Genomic DNA, 18,696 nt, shown 5'->3' on the forward strand with positions numbered 1-18,696 from the left:
AACACAATTTGCCGGAAGTGCAAGGAATTTGCTATTCGCTTAAATAATAATACTTAATTGTTCTCTTAACTTATATTTACAATATGTACACTATGTACACAACTTGGATTTTCTTGGAAAAACATATGGAGGAATATGAATTTCGGAACTTTTCATAAGGTGCTCGCAAGCGGAAGTCTAAAACGGAACTGAATTCAAAATTCAAAAAATGGCGACATCGTTCACTCGATCTCGTACGTGGTGTGTGTGTATTCATACAGCAGGCAGCAGCCAACGGTCGTTTTCTTTCACGCATACACACGCAGGTTCTCGTCGATTGCGGTTGAATAGGGTGGTGCGCATATGTCGAAAATTAGGGTGGCGCAAAATATTTTAATTGTTAGGATGATCTAAATTTTCAAGCTTGGCTTGAACAAACCTCTTTGCACCAATTTTTGTTTTTTTCCTGGGCCACCAGATGTCTCACATACTGTCAAAACAAAGCGGATCAAGTTTCAGTCAGTTTTCTAAAGGTAGTATGAGCTGCTTAGCATGCTTCAAGAAAATCTCGGTTGAAGTTTCGTAATACGTTCATCATGTTGCATAAAAAAAATAATCATAAAAGTTTTTATCTTTTTACTTCAATTTTTTTAGAAATACAAAGTTTAAAACAGTTGGATGCTAAAGTGCTATGTGAAAGTAACCCGCTTTGAGATGCCTAGAATCAGTACTGCTGGGTGAGACTGATCGTCAAGAATGTTCTTGTATTCGACTGGACATAGGTGATGCATTTTCTAACATAAATTACTGTTCAAGAAGTGCGAAAACTTATACCAAAGCTGTTAGTTTTCTTAACTGTCACAGTAGTGCTAAAATTAAGAAAGTGAAATTTCGACCAGTTAAAAGTATCTCTGATTTAATTTATTAAGCGTCCATTTTACTGTGACATTGAATTGATTTTTTGTGAGTTCATATACGATTACACCTTTTTGTGAACTGGGCACTTTAAAGTTGATTCGTAACTTTTCCAATGTTCATATTACAAACTGGAATATTTTAAAACTCCATTTTGTATGAGAAATGTATGAAATTTCCTTATTTTTCTTGCATATTGATTGTTCCAGTTTCAAAGTTCATCAAGTTTAATTAAGTCTTTTCCTGAATTTTCAAATTTTTCAAAGTAAACTATTTTCAAATTTCCAAATATTGGATATCAAATGCAAATTTTGGAATATGTGTGTATCTTAAACATTCGAAATATCTTGCTTTGAAATCATAAAATGATCCAGCTTTTGATTTTTGAATTTTCATGTTTTATTTTTCAAACGGTCGAACTTTCTAATAAAAAAAAAAACAATTAAAATTTCGAACATCCACTTGTTTTAAAATTTCCATTGTAATTTTATAAAGTTTATCAAAAATTAAAAAAAAAAACCATTCCGGGCTTAAGTTTCGAATACCTATTAATGTTTAAAAAACAAGTTTCCGATTATCCAAATTATAACATTTTTGAATATTTCAAATATTCAAGTTTTTCCAGTTTATAACTTCCAAATTGTCTACAAAACCAAAATTTAAGAATACAAAAACAAATCACAAATATTGACCAATTCTCGTCAGTTTAAAGATGATTATAAAGTCTGAATCAACTCTGAAATATGTAATAAGAAAAAGAAAACTATCATCCTTAAAAACCACCTTTTTGAAGTCAACTCTGTACATAAATAAAAGTTCGTCACATATAAAATTGTTTTTAATTCTCTTTTTATGGCACTTGTAAATCCATCACAAAACATGTATGATTGAAAATTGTGTGGAGTTTATAAACCATTAAATGCCGTTCAACTGCATCAAAATTGTAAAGGAAGTATATAACTATCGTTTTTGGGAACGCTTACAAACATGAAAAATTAATATAAAGGAACGAGCTCACCGGAAAATCCACATGAAATGACGATCCTAGATGTTGGAGGAGTCCGCCAGGGAAAACTGCTTGAATCTTTGAAGAGTTTGATTTCCAAAATTTCCTAAAGTTTCCGTTGTTTGATTGGTTCCGTTTTAAAAGTTGTGCCGATTTTCCAAATCTTGAAATTTTCAATTTTTGATGACAGACAAAAAACGCGACCTTTCCACTCAGCCACAGCCTACCAAGTCTCCTGGGAGGATTTGTTCTAATATATTTGATTAAATCATCATTTTGATCGCAGTGCCCTCTGCGTGTCGGTTCGAGCTGGAAATCGCCGAATGCTACATCTAAAGCCTAGCCCACACAAGGCAACTTGGACTGCGATTTCGGTTGCTGAGACTTGTTTATGTTCACATTTAGAACTAGCCAGTGAGATGCATGTCTCAAGTCTCCCGACAAGTATGGGAGACTTTTAGCAACCAAAATATAAATATAAACAAGTCTCAGCAACCGAAATAGCAGTTCAAGTTGCCGAGTGTTGGATATAATTGTAAAAAAATAATATTTCATGTGGTTTCATTACCACCCTAGTAAACCCCGCCTAAAGAGGCACCGTGTGCCGATTGGAATTTTCGATTATCTGTCAGTGTCATTCCATTCGAGCAAAAGATCTCAAGCAACCAAAATTCCCATAAAACAAGTACAAAAACGCTTACCCAGCTCCATCATTGATATGAAGTACGTTCTATAAAGCTCAAAATTTAAGTCTTAAAGATCTTCTATTCAGCTTTTATCGACCTTGAAATTCTGCTTCCAACAAATCGCAAAATATGCAAAAAATCTCTCTCTAGCTCAACTGCAACCCTTGGCAACGGTTCATATTACCTTCTCTTGATTATTTACTATGTTCTGTACATGGTGCCGCCATGATGCCACGCGCCAGATTCCAAACTCGAACAATTGCTCATTTGTTTCTTTCCTACATTTCCTACATATATCGCATCAGAATGGTCACTCAATTACTACATTACTTATTGGAACAAAACCTGCCCGGCTAGGGGATCGAACCCCGACCTTCGTGATGAGAATCGAACACGCTACCACTAGACTACGCCTAGATGTTGTTCTAACTGAAACTAAAATTCGAAGTGGGATTTTGGTTTTGAAAGCATCTCAATGCACTTTTTGTGACTTACCAAATCCCGTTTTGAGCACTTTTGTGCCTTTTATATGACTTAAGTCCCGTACAACGTACGTATAAATTACTTTTGCAACTTTCAAGTCCATTAATCAGTACATATAGTTCACTCATGGGAATTGGGCAAAACAAGTCACATACAACGTACATATTAATCACTTTTGCAACTTTCAAGTTCATTAATAAGTTCAAAATGTTCACTAAAAGGAGTTGAGTTGGCAGGAGTTGGCAGTTGATTCTCTTTGTCAGCCAATATGTAACTTTCAATACCTTCATTCAAGTAAACATGTGACTTTAGGTTGCTTGGGATGCGTCCTATTCGTTTGTATATAAATTTTTGAGACAGGTCTCGCGAAACATTGAAAAAAGGCGAAACTAGCAGTTTACTTACAAAAGCAGTTAAAAAAATCAAACACTTTTCAACAATTTCAAACACTGCAATTCAACAAAAGTGTAATACATTGGATTCTTTTTTTTAAATTATTGTTGTTACGAATGGTGACTTCCGTTTACTGATTTACTGCTATTCCAACTTCACTCAACTTCTCAACTCTTTCTAACAGCTTTTGGTTAGACTAGCAGAAGTATCGAAGGTAATGTAAGGTTAGTATTTAGTAATCACAGACACGAATGCCATAAGAATGGTAAAATGTCTTAATAAAAATAATAATAATAATAATATAGTAATGTTAGATTCCTGTTTCTTTACAGATTGTTCTTACAGGTGTATTCCAGGTAAGTAAGTTCGAGAAGGTAAGTATTCTCTTTAGCACGGGTGATGCAGTTCACGGCTTAAGGTAAGAAATTATATGATGGAAATCTATCAAAATGATTTAATAAGAAATAATAACCTAATTTCTCTTAAATAGCATATTGTCTTACGTTTTGGTTGCGAGCGGTTTTTGATGGAACTAAATCAACTACGGCTACGCAGCTCAACTTTTATCGCTGGAAAGCAGATTATTCACTTCATCTGTTAAAAAACTAACGATAATGATACTGATCAACGTGTTCTCAAATAGCGATGGCAATTTTTCCTATCATACAATGACATCTACTTCTACCACAATTCTGTCATCCACAATTTTCCCCGCTAGAGTACTTAAGCAGAGACGCGACAGTACGTGAAAAAAAGAAATTGTTCAAAAAAAAGTTCAAACAGTCAGGCACAAATCAACTCTCATTTCGAGGGAGGGCTGTAAATCAATCATTTCCTACCTGGCTGACCATGCAAAGTTGATTTAAATGATATTGGGAAGCTCAAAGATTTGTTTTGGACTTTGTTTGTACTTTAGTGGTTGTATTGATCGAAATGTGAAACAGGATTCAAAGTCCAATTATCAGATTACAAAAATGCAATTTTGAATTCAGATCAATAAACAAATACTCACTAGAGATTTTTTTTTTTGCTACAACAAAACTTTAATAGGCATGTTACTTTATACAATGTATTTCATACCTATGATCAAATTTACACACAAAAAAATTATTTGAAAAATTTAGTTCAAATTGGTTGACAATTAAAAAATATAACTTTTGGAGGTAAGTAAACTTTAAATCCCTTTAAAATTCAAAGAAACAATTAGAATCGAACTTTTCAGACAAAATAAGATCATATTTGGAGCCTCATTAACCGTTAATGATTATTTTTATACAATTTGCTCAAAAAGTTTCGGCATAAATAAAAATATTTTACAAGACAATTTGTTTAATTTAGCAAAAGAAAAGTGAGTAAAGCCGGACGTTTTTGTAATTAAATCCGACCAACCGACTAATTCTGTTTTATATATCCAGGCAAAACTGGACTAAACCGCCCAATCTGCCAATCTTAGTTTAAAGATATAAAAATACTTGATCAAAAATATTCAAACAATAAATTGAGCCCCAGTAAGCGATTCAAAATGATGTTCAAAGTAAAGAGTAAGATTCATCTCCACAAAAAAAAATTGCAGAATGCCGAATTCAATTTAAGATTTGAAATAGACTTCAATTGTTTGTTCTGGAGATTTAGAAGAATTAAATTTGTTTAAGAACTAAGAGTTAAAACTTTTTTTAATACACTTCGAATGTTTAAAAAAAGCAATAATAAAATGTCTCGACTTCAATTTTTGGGCAACACGTGCGCCATCTATAATGCATACTATGAACCGCCTTTTTTAAATCAAGGCTATTTTTGATAACGTTTGCTATTTTCTGAAGCTTGACCTTCAACAGTAACTCAAAATTTCGAATTTGGTCAGAGTTATAACAAATATAGCCGATAGTCCTCCTTCGGCACAAGAACAGAACTCATTTAGAAGTCGGAAGATGTCTGCCTGTCTGTCTGTCCCTGTAGACTCGAAAACTACTGAAGCGATTTCCGTGAAATTTTTCAAAAGAAAGTATTGGAGGCTGGGAAAGGTTCCTATAACACTTTGGGACCCCTCCCTCTTTCTGGAAAGGGGAGGGGGTCTCTCATATATTTAGAAGTAATGAATCTTCATAACTCGCGAACTCGACTATTCGATCAGATGAAACCAAATTTGGCTTAGAAGGCTAATTGGGTACGATAAATAGTTCTATGAATATTTAGTGCCCCTCCCTTTTTCCAGTGAGAAGATAGAAAGTGGTAAGGGGGCACCTTTGCAGTTTTCAGCATTACAGGGAAACTAATCAAGCAAATGGAACCATATTTGGCGTGGGAAAGTATTTGATTATGAGAAATGTTTTTTTGATATTTCGAGAACCCTCCGTTCTTCCAGTCGGTAAATATTAAGGGAGAAGGGTGCTCCCATACAAGCTTCTATATCACTCGGGAACTTACCCAACAAGTAGAACGAAATTTGGCTTGGGAGGGTACTTGAGCACAAGGAATGCTTCTGTGAATATTTGGTACTACTACCTCCTTCCAGTGGGCTGATAGGAAGGAGAGAGGGGGGCTCTTTTACAATTTTTTGCATAACTAGAGAGCTTATAGAGCAAATGGAAACAATTTCGGCATGGGAGAGCATTTGGATACGTAAAATGGTTATTTGCTTATTTCCGACTTCTTTCTCCTTCAATTGGGGATACAGTAAGATAGTACGGGAGCTCACATACGATTGTTTTCCATAAATCTAGAACTTATCTAAAAAATGGAAACAAATTTGACAAAAGAAAAATCATACAATCGAGAAAAAGGAAACAGAATTAGGCATGGGAGTATATTTGAATATACGGAACGTTTGATCTTCATCTCCTTCTTCCAGGTAGGGGATAGGTAGGAAGAAAGGCTCCGATACTAATTTTATAACATAACTCGACAATTATAAAAGCAAACGAAACCAAATTTGGCATGAGAGAGTATTCGAGCACAAGAAATGTTTTTCCGGTGATTTAGCACCCCTCCCTCCATACAATGGAACGATAAAAAGTGGAAAGAGGGTCACTCATACACATTTTTTTATATTTTGATAACTAATCGAAAAAATGGAACATAATTTACATGGGAGCATATTTGTTTACGGGCAATGTTTCTTCGATGGATTGAGACCCCCGCCCAGACAACCATTTGGTGGGTATTTCGAATTCGCAACGCAAATATACGTGCAAATATACGTGTAAACATATCGTATATAATGTAGCAAAACCAGTATATACGTATCATTTTGGAGGCCATATAGGTACATTAGCAAACATATTCTTGATTTGGATTGTATTAAATTACGATTTGCACGACTTGTCATGCGCATCATTTACGACTACCCTGATTCTTTTTGGAATATACTATGACAATTTACATCATCATATAGATGATTGAGGTTGTAATATACGACATTTTTCGTAACAATATGGAAAGTTTGACGACTTATTTGGTCGTCTTTTGCGACTTGAGTGCAAGGCTCTCATTTTCCGTCAGTTGAATAAAAATAAGATTATTATTATTTTTGTATTTTAAACCAATTGGTTTATTCATTCCCAAAAATAATAATAATAAGATTATTTAAAAAAAAAATGCTTTTTTTGCCGCCAAATTCAAGTTTATATCGTACAAATTTATTATTTGCCTGACCTGGACTTGATCCCCTGACCATAGGATCTGCAGCTCATGATGCTTCCTCGACGCTATCTGGAATATATAAATTCAAGGGGATTTGCTTCAAAGGCATTAAACCAAAAGCAAATCGTATATTTCTATAACTAAAATCTTTTAAATCGTAGAACACGTCATCGATGATCTAAAAATAGATCAGCATTTTGAAGCCTCCTTTAATACGATTCCAATCATCGATGTCCCATTATCATAAACGATTTTATTGAATTTTTTTGTCTTCTTTTACGATTGCCAGCAAATACGTTTTACGAAAATCAGACATGCGAATTAATTTGCAAAGGTATACAATTGCATGCACATTATTACGAATCAATGCAGTTATATACGTTTTTTATTTCGAATTATTTTATGCATAGCACGACAAAATCTCTCAGTCACGGCTGATCACCGTATATCGGTCGTTTCACGGATTTTTTGCGAATTGTCGTACACAAAGGTCGAGTTCATATGTACATAACTACAAGTCTCTCTTCTTGTCGAAATAAAATCATGCAATGCTTTTAAATACGATAAAGAATATGCATGAACCGCACATTGTAGGTGCAGATATACGAAAATGAGTATGAATAACATTCTATACGATGTAATCTGTAAAAGAAAATACGACTTCTGGTTGTCTGGGCCGCTTGTCGGGGGTGTAAAGTGGGGAGAGAGTCACCCATTTTTTGAATAACTCGAAAACTTATCGAGAATGGAGTCATATAAAAAGCCTTCCATTGGGGATTTAGGAATGGGGGAGGTGGTCACTCTCACAATTTGTATAATAATTCGAGAACGAATACGTAAAAAAAGTGTTCCGTGTAGTTATTTTGTTACAAAAAATGTTTCTACGATAGTTTGAGACCCTCTCCACATTTAAAAATGAAAACGAAGATTGCATATAAAAAAAAACAATTTTGGCATAAGTTATAAACTTATGATTTATGAAGCAAAGAAATCCACAGTCATAAAAAGGATTGAAACATGGATTTACAAAACAGATAATTAAGATATTAAAATAAAAAGAATACAATTTTATTTTGATTAACTTTTTAATGATAGTGATATTAAATTTAAATATTTTTGCAAATAAATGAAAAGTAACTTAACTAGGTACCACAAACCACAGGTGTTGCAAAACACACAGGGTCAGCTAGTTTTAAATGAAACAAACATTATGAAGTTAAATTTTGAGCTAGATTGAGCTTATAAAAGGCATTGGATTATTCACCCATAAAACTACTGTGCAAATATCGAAACAGGTCATTCTATCCTAAACGAATATAACAGAGCTTCATCTTAAAGTTTCCGCCGCAAGGGTGTTCACATTCCTTCGACAAAAAGAAGCTTTTTGCAAATGGACCATTTTCCAACATAACACTAAATCCGAAGCATGTTGAAACAGTACAACACCGGGCGTGATTTATCTTTCGATTTCAGCCTTCCCGAGTGCGCAACATCCCGTGGGCCGGATTCCGTCTAGACGACCAGGGATGAAAAATTAAAAATTTCAATTTCCCTCTCGTCCTCCGCTGAACTTCCCGTCTTTCATTCGATTTTTATGTAGAATTCACAATCTCGGACGCTCCCCAATCGACCAAGCCAAATACCGGTAGCCATTCAAAGTGTACGAAAAATTAAATGCAAAAAGGAAACCACTTCTCAAACGCAGGATCGACCTCCAAAATTGTCAGTTACCGTTCAATGGTGGGGTCTTTGGAATGATTCCCAAAAATTGATGGGAGAGGGGAAGAGACACGAGGGGATTTTATAATGTCCATATTTTTCGAAGTGATCGTCGTCGTCTTTGGAAAATGCACTTTGTGATCTGGCAGACTCGTAACTGGGATGTTGATTCCTCGGAGATGACTTTGTTTGAGGATATTCGGAAACGATTGTAGAAAGAACGCAAAAAATCTTTCAAGAACTTGGTCAGGCACTTGGAAGCTATATAAGATTCATCTTTCATCCCGATTGTTCGCCCATCAGGTCCAACTTCCAGATTCGCTGCGATCGCGGAGGAAGCTGAATATATATTATTCAATTGAATAAATCACTACTGGCCAGGACACGATGAAGATGATGATGATGATGGTGTTTTTGGTGTTCCAGCTTCTGGATTGACTTTTTAGGTTCTTCCGCTCCAGGATCTTCTTTGAGCTTTTTTTTTTCTTAGTTTCCATTCTTCGTCAAATTGCAACTGCAACTTTTGTAAAAAGACAGATGCAACTTCGTTTTGGATTTCGAATCGGAAACATACTTCTCCAAATGTGGCATCGAAGATGACCGGAGAAAAAAATGGTCAATGGAATATTTTTGGCAGGAACTGGGAAACGATTCGCTGTCTCCGAAGAATGAATCGTCGAAATAAACAAATGGCACATCAATCGTCAGACGGGATTTGGTGCAAAAAAGACCAAAAACCAAACCGAAAACAATACCAGATACACGTTCAGATTCGGGAGACAGAAAACAGCAGCGTCTGGAGCTGGGAAATATCCAAACATTATTGTTGAATTGTTGATTAGGTAACTTTATGGGACTTTTGGATAACGGTGTCTCCCGTTTTGAGAGTTTTTTTCCAGCTTCCAGACGCTTTTGTTTTCCTTTTAGGGAAACGATTGCGATTTAGAAGCAAAAGACTGATGAGCCTTGTCCTGGGTATTCTGATTTAATTGTTTCGAGAAAATGGATAAAATGTTTTGAGGAAATCAATAAAAACGATAACTTGCAACTATAAAAAAAAGAAAAGGAATAAGTTTTAAGTTGACTTTTGATATTTTTTTTTTCAATTACAAAAAGATAATCATTTGTTAAAAAACTTGAGTTTTCTAATCTTTCGTAATTTCATCAATATGACAGTCTGTGTTTCCTCTTCTCACGAAATATCTTCAAAATAATTTTCAACACAGCATAGGAAAAAACGCGGGGACTTGATCCTTGGGGTGAATTGTTTCCATAGCTTTATCTTAAAACCGGAATGTCTTACAAAAATCAACTGTTTTAGAACAACTATGCTGTTATTTTTGAATTTTTCAAACTCTAGGGTCTCAAAAGCTTCGTTTTAGTTCAAAACTCATCCATAATTTTTTGTAAAATTTTTAAGTAATGTTTAAATGAGCAAACTCTTATGTGTGTATGGGAAAATTAAATATTTTGAACTGAAAAATTAAAATAATTTTTTTTTCTGTTGAACGGAGTCTGTGCCAATTCATAAATTTTCTAATGGAAATTTTCCACTGAACAACTTTGTCGAAGACTGTAACTTCGTATCTTATTAGGCAAAAAATTAATTAGCTGTTTAACAAGGTTATGTCTGTTGGCATTGATAAACTATAAATTCAATTGACATCACTGCTGGGGCTTCGCGAAGGTTTCATGCAAAGTAGTCATGCATGAACCCCGACAAACTGCCATAACAACATTTTTTGTAACCGAATAAAATCACATTTCACATATGGCTCCATTTGCTTGATAAGTTTGTGAGCAATTCATACTTTCCTTTATTCCGTTTCTCCACTAAAAGAAAAAGGGGTCTTGAATCTTTAAAAAAAAACTTTTTATGTAAAATATGGTTTCAATTGTTTGAAAAGTTTTTCAAACAGTGTGATAAAACCTCCCCCATTTCCCCTGCTCTGCTCTGTATGGAATCTTTGCTTTAAAAAGATTGAAACATCTTTCGTACTCGAATACTTTTTCTTTCAAATTTGGTTCCATTTGTTGGATAAGTTCTCAAGTTAAACAAAAAATTGTGTGGAACTCCCTTTTCCCTCTCTTATCACCAGGTGATGTAGTGACCGTCGTGATATTTGCACCAGAGCAGAAACTAAAAAATCGTTATTCAATAAGAACGCGACTATCACTCTCAAAATTACTTAACAGAGAAGAGTTTTTTTTTTGAATAATCATAGAATCATTTCTCGTACCATTATATTCTCCCATGTAAAATTTGGTTAAATTTTTTTTGATGAGCTGTTGAATTTATTAAAACAAATGTATAGCACCTCTCTTCCATTTCCTATCAAATGAGGGAAACCAAAGGGATTCCTTTTTCGTAACACATAACATTCCTAACATAAGGGCCTGATCCCTCCTCTTACGACTAGACACCAAGGTTGCCGAAAAAAATTCTGTGTTTTTACGAAAAAAAAAATCTGACTTTCTGTGATTGGAACCAAAAAATCTGTGACGGTTTTCTGTGATGCTTTTTCCATTAATTTCATGAAAAAGTTATGCCAAATTTCGTCGTTTTTACATTTTACTTAAGAAAAATCAATTAAAATTACCAATTTTATTATATTTTTCCGATTCAAAGACAATCATCCAAAACTAAAATTGATATTAGAAATGAAATTTTGAAAAAAAAGTCTTAAACTTTAAAATTCTGTGAAATCTGTGTATTTTGCTAAAATTCTGTGCTCTGTGACACAGATTCTGTGATGAGAATTGGCTCAAAATTCTGTGAAATTATAGATTTTTCTGTGATTTCGGCAACCCTGCTAGACACCCGATCCCTGATCATAAAGACTCTGGGTTGACCACACAAACTTCTCCTCCTCAAGAATCAAGGCCTGACCTTTTCTCTAACGACTCGAAACTCGACTTACTATCTCCAGGATCCGAGGTTTGCCACCTTGCCCGTCGTGTGCCGATCGATAGAAGCTTATCCTAGACTCGCGCCTGTCACAACACACGTGCGGGACTTAACGCAACGACTCGGATGATTCCCGACGAAGACGTCATCCTTCTCCGACTCGAATGACTCCCCAGAAATTTCCACTGCGAAGAAGGTCAAGTAGTATCCCAGTTTCGGTCGTTAAGAACCGACCTTCTCGAATACTCCGCAAAGCGAAGAATCCTACGCACGAACGCGGCGCACACACGGCATCCGCTACGCAGAAGAAGTTACCCTATCTTTGTTTCAGAAAAGGCACAATTTTCTCGTTTTTTTGGATAACGTGCCGCTATTAAGTCTACCCCTTTTCTGTTACCCTATCTTTGTACATTCAAACCGTGAGGTCGGGCGAACACTACTCGAAAGCTGGAGTCAGTCTCCACTCTGAATCCGACCGTTGTCCAGTGGTTTTTATTACCTTGGCTGGCAACCCTAGAGTTTCGGCCGCGGCTTTTTGGGCCTGTCGTAAGCCAGATCGAGAGCAGCTCAGGTATCAGGTATCAGAAAAGGGGTAGGCTTGATAGCGGCACGTTATCCAAACAAACGGGAAAATTGTGCCTAGCCTTTTTTTTACAGATTTCATCATATACCTGAGAAAACTGAAAACCATAAAAGGATTAGAAAATAAATAAATATTTAGGGCATAAAGCCGATCCACGTAGGAATTTTGAAGCATTGAAGCTTATAACCACATTGGGTGAAAAATGACAGATTGTTATTTTAGTTTAAATTCTTAGAATGAGATACACTTATATCAGGATAGGCGGGAGTACATAAAAGCATTCTAGCAATCGAAAAACAGGCATATATGAGCTAGAAGAATCATACATTATTGATTCACAACTACAAAATTCAGGAGATTTGAGTTTACAATGATCAGAAAATGTTCTAACCAGGATGCTACAATGAGGGCAAATAAACGATTTTATAATGGCAAAGTTGGCATTTAGCCTGTCCACATAGGGATTTTTAAGCAATGAAGCTTTTTTCAATCAAAATATTGGAAATAAGGACTTTTTTTTAACATCCTTTGTTAAATTCTGACATACATTAAAAAAAAAAAAGAAGTCGGGCAAAAGAGGGACATGTACACACTAAGTGGAAGGTAAATATAGGTACAATAGTACCTCTGAATCATAGCTTAACCATACAGGAGATTCAGAACACAAAGTCTTGATTTTATATATTTTTATTTAACTGACCAGTTAGCGCTCTGGTTAGACGACTACAATGAGCTTCTGTGACGCCAAATTTGAAACAAGCGATATTAACACTGCACGAAGCTGTAGCAGTGGATTCCAGAACCAGGATTGACGTATGATACGAAATATCAGAGTACGATATTAAAGGAGCTTTGACTCTTCTTTACACTATAACCATTCTAAAGCTAAGGGAACATGTGTCAATACGAGAGAAGTGACATATATTAGGTGAAACAGATATGACTGTCGACATGCGATACAAGTTTTGATCAAAAACTTGATTTAATAGGGAATAATGAGGCCTTTTGGCAACCTAAAAGAAATTTTTTTTTTGAATTTTTTTTTTCCACAGAATCGATATTTGTACGGCTTCAATGATTGAATAACCATGACGCAATTTTAAAAATTAAATATCTTTATATGAACGGACATTTACCTCCACAAAATTCTGTTACCAAATCAAAGAAAGAAGGGACTGAATACTTGTCCATTACAAGGAAAATACACTAATTTTGCGCTTGACGTAACAGATATAACTGATGTAATTTAGATCATATTCTTCTATGATTTCAGAAGCAATGGGACCGTAAGCGATGCGTTTGCGATTCACATTTGAACACTTGTGAAGAGATTTTATTGAACGGAGTTATTCGGAGAGCAAAGAGATTAGTTAAATGAAAAATCATATTCCAAATTGGTAAAACGAGAAAATATGGAAGAATACAGCTTGTGCAAATGCATGTACTACATATGCACTATTGGTATACCCTTCTCGAGAGAAAATACGTACAAAGGTCAAAAAAATACTAGCAAGAATTTAAAACTGATTCAGATTCAAAACATTTCCTTCCAATGTTTTGAACTTGAAAAACTTCTGAACTCTGCATGCAATAATTGACCTTGACCTATTTTCTCCCCCGCCCAGATACAGCCTCATTGATTTCCAATAGACAGAAATATGAGATAAACGTATCTGAGAAGTACTGGATAAGTCGCCTCGTACGACATGGACCAGTATCCCAGTGGCAGTATTCTTTAGGCCGCTGCCACACAGCATCATCGGGCGAACACTACTCGAAAGCTTCCCTTCGGTGGAGTCAGTCTCCACTCTGAATCCGACCGTTGTCCAGTGTTTTTTATTACCTTGGCTGGCAACCCTAGAGTTTCGGCCGCGGCTTTTTGGGCCTGTCGTAAGCCAGATCGAGAGCAGCTTGTCCTGGACTCGCATCTGTCACGGTACACATTCGTTACTTTGAACGCTACGACTCGGATATTTGCTAACAGTGACAACATTCTACACCGACTCGAGAGGCTCGCCCGGCATTGAGAGCCTCTTTACCCGTGGGTATCCCCCAATAGTGGTTAACCGTCTTCCTACTTAGTCCGCTACGAGGAAAGTAAATCTTATCCCCACAGTTTCCCCCTTAAGAAGTGGCACTACTTGGCGTGTAGGATATCTCAACCACCAGGCGTTGAGATATCCTACAAACCCCAGGGCATCCATCATCATACAGACCCATTTGTCTGCTGGACACCCTTACACAGTGGTCCAGAACAAACATTTATCGTGACAAAATTAATTACGCAAAAAATATACGTTTTAGACATATGATGTCTTCTGCAAACTTGTTCACAGTTATGAGGGCCGTATTTTGAAAGAATAATTTATTAGGGCACACAGAACACATTAGAACACATTTGTGCTCCTAACTTTTGCAAATGAAACAATAGCTCCCTATAATCTTGAAAAAAAAACGTGCGCATTGTTATGCTGATTAATTGTTTAGAATTCACTTATACTGTACAACTTCACTAGAAAAAGTAATGGTCAAAAAACTGTTTTTTTCGATACGTTCTAATATGTAAATTTAAAAAAAAAAAATTATAAAATGACAACGTCTCATTGTACGACTTTTGTGTGTTCAGCAAAGTTTGTTGAAATATTCAAATCTACAATATTGTAGAACATATTATTGCTCTATCTAGCTCCTGAAAGATATTAGCATTACGAATTCCCAGGAGGATGACACGCTCTAATAAATTATTCTTTCAAAATACGGCCCTCATAATTGTGAACAAGTTTGCAGAAGACATCATATGTCTAAAACGTATATATTTTGCGTAATTAATTTTGTCACGATAAATGTTTTTTCTGGACCACTGTGCCTTGGTAAGCTACTGGAGAGGATAATATTCAACAGACTTATTATCAACACAGAAGGCGAAAGTGGACTGTCGGACAGACAGTTCGGTTTTCGAAAAGGAAGATCTACGGTGGACGCCATCCGAATGGTGACAGAGTACGCGAAGCGCGCATATAAAAAGAAGCGGACAGGTGTTTGTCACTGCGTTATTGTGACAATCAACGTTAAGAATGCCTTCAACAATGCCAGCTGGGAAGCAATTGCCAAAGCGCTTCACAGGATGCGTGTTCCCAATACCCTCTGCAGGATAATAGGAAGCTTCTTCGAAAATTGAGTCCTGACGTACGAAACCGAAACTGGGTTACGATCTACTGCCCTAACAGCGGGTGTTCCATGTATAATGAGGTGTATAATGAAGTGTTAACGCTGAAACTACCAGCAGGCGTGCAGATAGTCGGATTTGCTGACGATATCGTGCTCATGATCACCGGCGAAACAATCGAGGAGGTAGAAGACCTTGCAACGGTACCCGTAGAAAGGGTTGGCATCTGGATGGAGGGAGTTAAGCTTCAGATAGCTCACCATAAAACAGAAGTTCTGCTCGTGACCATTAAAAGAGTTATCCCAGCAAACATTTATGAAGATATAACACAGGAACAACAGAATTATTTAAACAAATACACCAGATGAAAAGATTGTATTAAACTTTCCAAAATAGCATATAGCTACAAAACTGGAGGCGATATATCTACAATGACAAGATTCCAACGATTCGATTTTCCCTCAAAAAGTAAAATAAACGAAAAAAAATCCCCAACCGAGATTTGAACGCCAGTCCTCCGAGTTGGCTGTCCGATATCTTACCACGATGCCAACTCATCAACTGATATGATACACGCTATAGCTCTCTAGTAGAGATTCTTTTTTTACGAACCGGTCAAAAAAGGAGACCGGAGAGAGTGTCAATTGAAGGACCGCCCATTTAACGTAAATCAGTTCACTCAAATCGTTATTGTTGAATTAACATATTCTCAACTTTTTGGAGACATATTTACGAATTGATTAAACAACTATCCGGTTCAACTTTTTTTGGGCAAAGCTTGTCGTAAATAAATGATGGAAAATCACTCAACACCAACGTGTTTACGATGATTATTGAAAATGTCTTGATATTCGATTTGGATAATCATTTCTATTAGGATTTCATGTTAGCTGGGATGCCGCAAATGGAGATTACTGTTGGAGGGTACACGACATCTTCGAAACAGCAGCTGAAATACCTTGGAGTAATGGTCGACAATCGCTTAAGTTTTGGTGCACATGTCAAATACTGTTGTGAAAGTGCATCAAAAGTCATCGATTCATTGGCCTGGATTATGCCGAACTGCCATGGTCCGAAGAGTAGCAAGAGACGTCTCCTTGCGAGCGTAGCACTGTCCAAACTACGATACGGTGGAGCGGCCTGGAGCTCCGCGATAGAAGTAGAGCGCAATAGATCCAAATTACGCTCTCCTCTCTGTTAGCCTGGCTCTGTCCTCTACCTCAATGACAGAGCAGATGGCATTTATGGTGCTGCGTCCTCCACGGAAACCAAACTGTTTCTTCGAGAGTCCGCCCTCACTCTCAGTGTACCTCTGAAGTCGGTTCTGAATCACCTTCTCCAGGACCTTACCCGCTGTGTCCAGTAGACAGATTGGCCGATACGCCGATGGGTCTCTCACTGATCGCGGCCTTCACTGCGACGTTTGGAATGCCGTCCGGTCCAGGGGCCTTCCTTGGTAGCATGGACTTTTGGCGATTTCGCGAAGTTCTTTCACCGTCATCCTCTCTTCAATGCTGGTGTCCCAGGCGTACGGGACTGTTGGCCGGCAAATAACATCGTGCTGTGGGAACAACGAATCCTTCTGTCGGTGCATCGATCGGCATTGAATTTTTTTTTGGCGATGTTATAGTCCGACTGCCCTGGGTTTGCTTTGATCGTTCTCAACACCTTCAAATGCAGTTTCCGATCCTTAGTTGCACTTTGACGCTTTATATGAACCTGCCGATCGATAGTATCTCACGGAAACGTTTGAGAACGCTGAACACGGTCGTTTTGACCATTTTTAATGATTTCGCGATTTTTGAACCAGTTCTTGTCGGTTTTTTGACCTGGGTATCCAAAATAAATTTTCGTCTCGCGGCTTCCATCACATAATTTTTTTTTAAACAAAACGAATCGTTATGAAGTTTTTAGCACTCATAGAGGTAACATACTAAAACAAAGTACAGTCAAAACATTCCAGATCCGACAACTAGAGGCGCTACGGTATAATAAACAGTGCGTCCAGATTTAAAATGATCCATGCTTTATACGATATTGAGCTCACCTTTGACCTCTTTATCGTAAAGTGCGCGGTAGATTGTAGCTACTTTCAATCAAACCATCACTCACCAAAAGCCACTACAAAATATCTTTTCGTACGTATCCAAATCGTGTCCGATTCACTTGACCGATCGACCGAACCGCTGAAGCTTATGGCATTATGACTTAATGCCGATTAAAGGTGATTTATTTCAAACTTTGACTTACGCGCGGTCGGCATCTCGATCTGTGTCTGTCTGCGTCTGAATAGGGAACCTTTCGGCTTCTTCTGGTGCCGCGATGCCGATGTTGATCAATGAGCTTCGAGTTCTGAACTCCAGGAAAGAGGAGGAAAGATCATTTGAGGGACAGGGGCAATCGAGACGAGAGACAAGCTGCGTGAACAAGATCTTTGGCTTGCTCCAACGGCGTGCTTAATGTCTTGTCATGTCGAGGTGCCTCAGCCGTTGTTGTATATGGTGTGGTTTTTTGATGTTGATCCGAATCGATTGGTTCATTGAACGTTTTTTCGTGTCGCTAATGGTGGGAATCGACCACGAGGAGAGCACTCTTTAATTGGCGCAGTCGCTCAGATGTTCGGGATTGGGGGAAGAAGAACCTACATATCAAATTTGGAGGGATCAACAGCTCTAAATGATTCTGGATGGACGGGCATTGACCAGAGTAGAAAAAACATCGATATCTGTGTCAATTGAGTGAATCTGAACCGGAAAAGGTATTCGGTGACATGAAAACCTGTTAATTCATCATTTCGACAATCCAATGAAACGATAAACCAATCGGTGCTCCACTTCTGCCGGAATGATCTATTGAGGTATAGGGTATTATCAACTGAATCGTTAGGCGCGAAAAATAGAAGCGGTTCATATTCACACTCCATAAACGGGTACGGTTCCAAACCAAACGGGGCTCCTTTTCATTTTTCATCTTCCCCAGATCGCACTGGCCGGCAATTGCTTTATGTTTCCGACTTATAAATCCTCGGGAAATTGACAGGCAAACCCAACGCCTAATAGTAAGCGCACCATATTTACCATAACTGAGCTATTGTTGACCCTCGCAATCAGCCTAGTCACATCTTCGCAGCGGCCGGCTTGCGCTCAAATAGTGGTGCCAAATATGTAAAAATTTTACTTCCAGAAGACGGCGCGCGTAAGGTTTCAGCAGCCAAATTGA

Source organism: Uranotaenia lowii, chromosome 2 (assembly GCF_029784155.1).
Source record: "Uranotaenia lowii strain MFRU-FL chromosome 2, ASM2978415v1, whole genome shotgun sequence".
NCBI lineage: Eukaryota > Metazoa > Arthropoda > Insecta > Diptera > Culicidae > Uranotaenia > Uranotaenia lowii.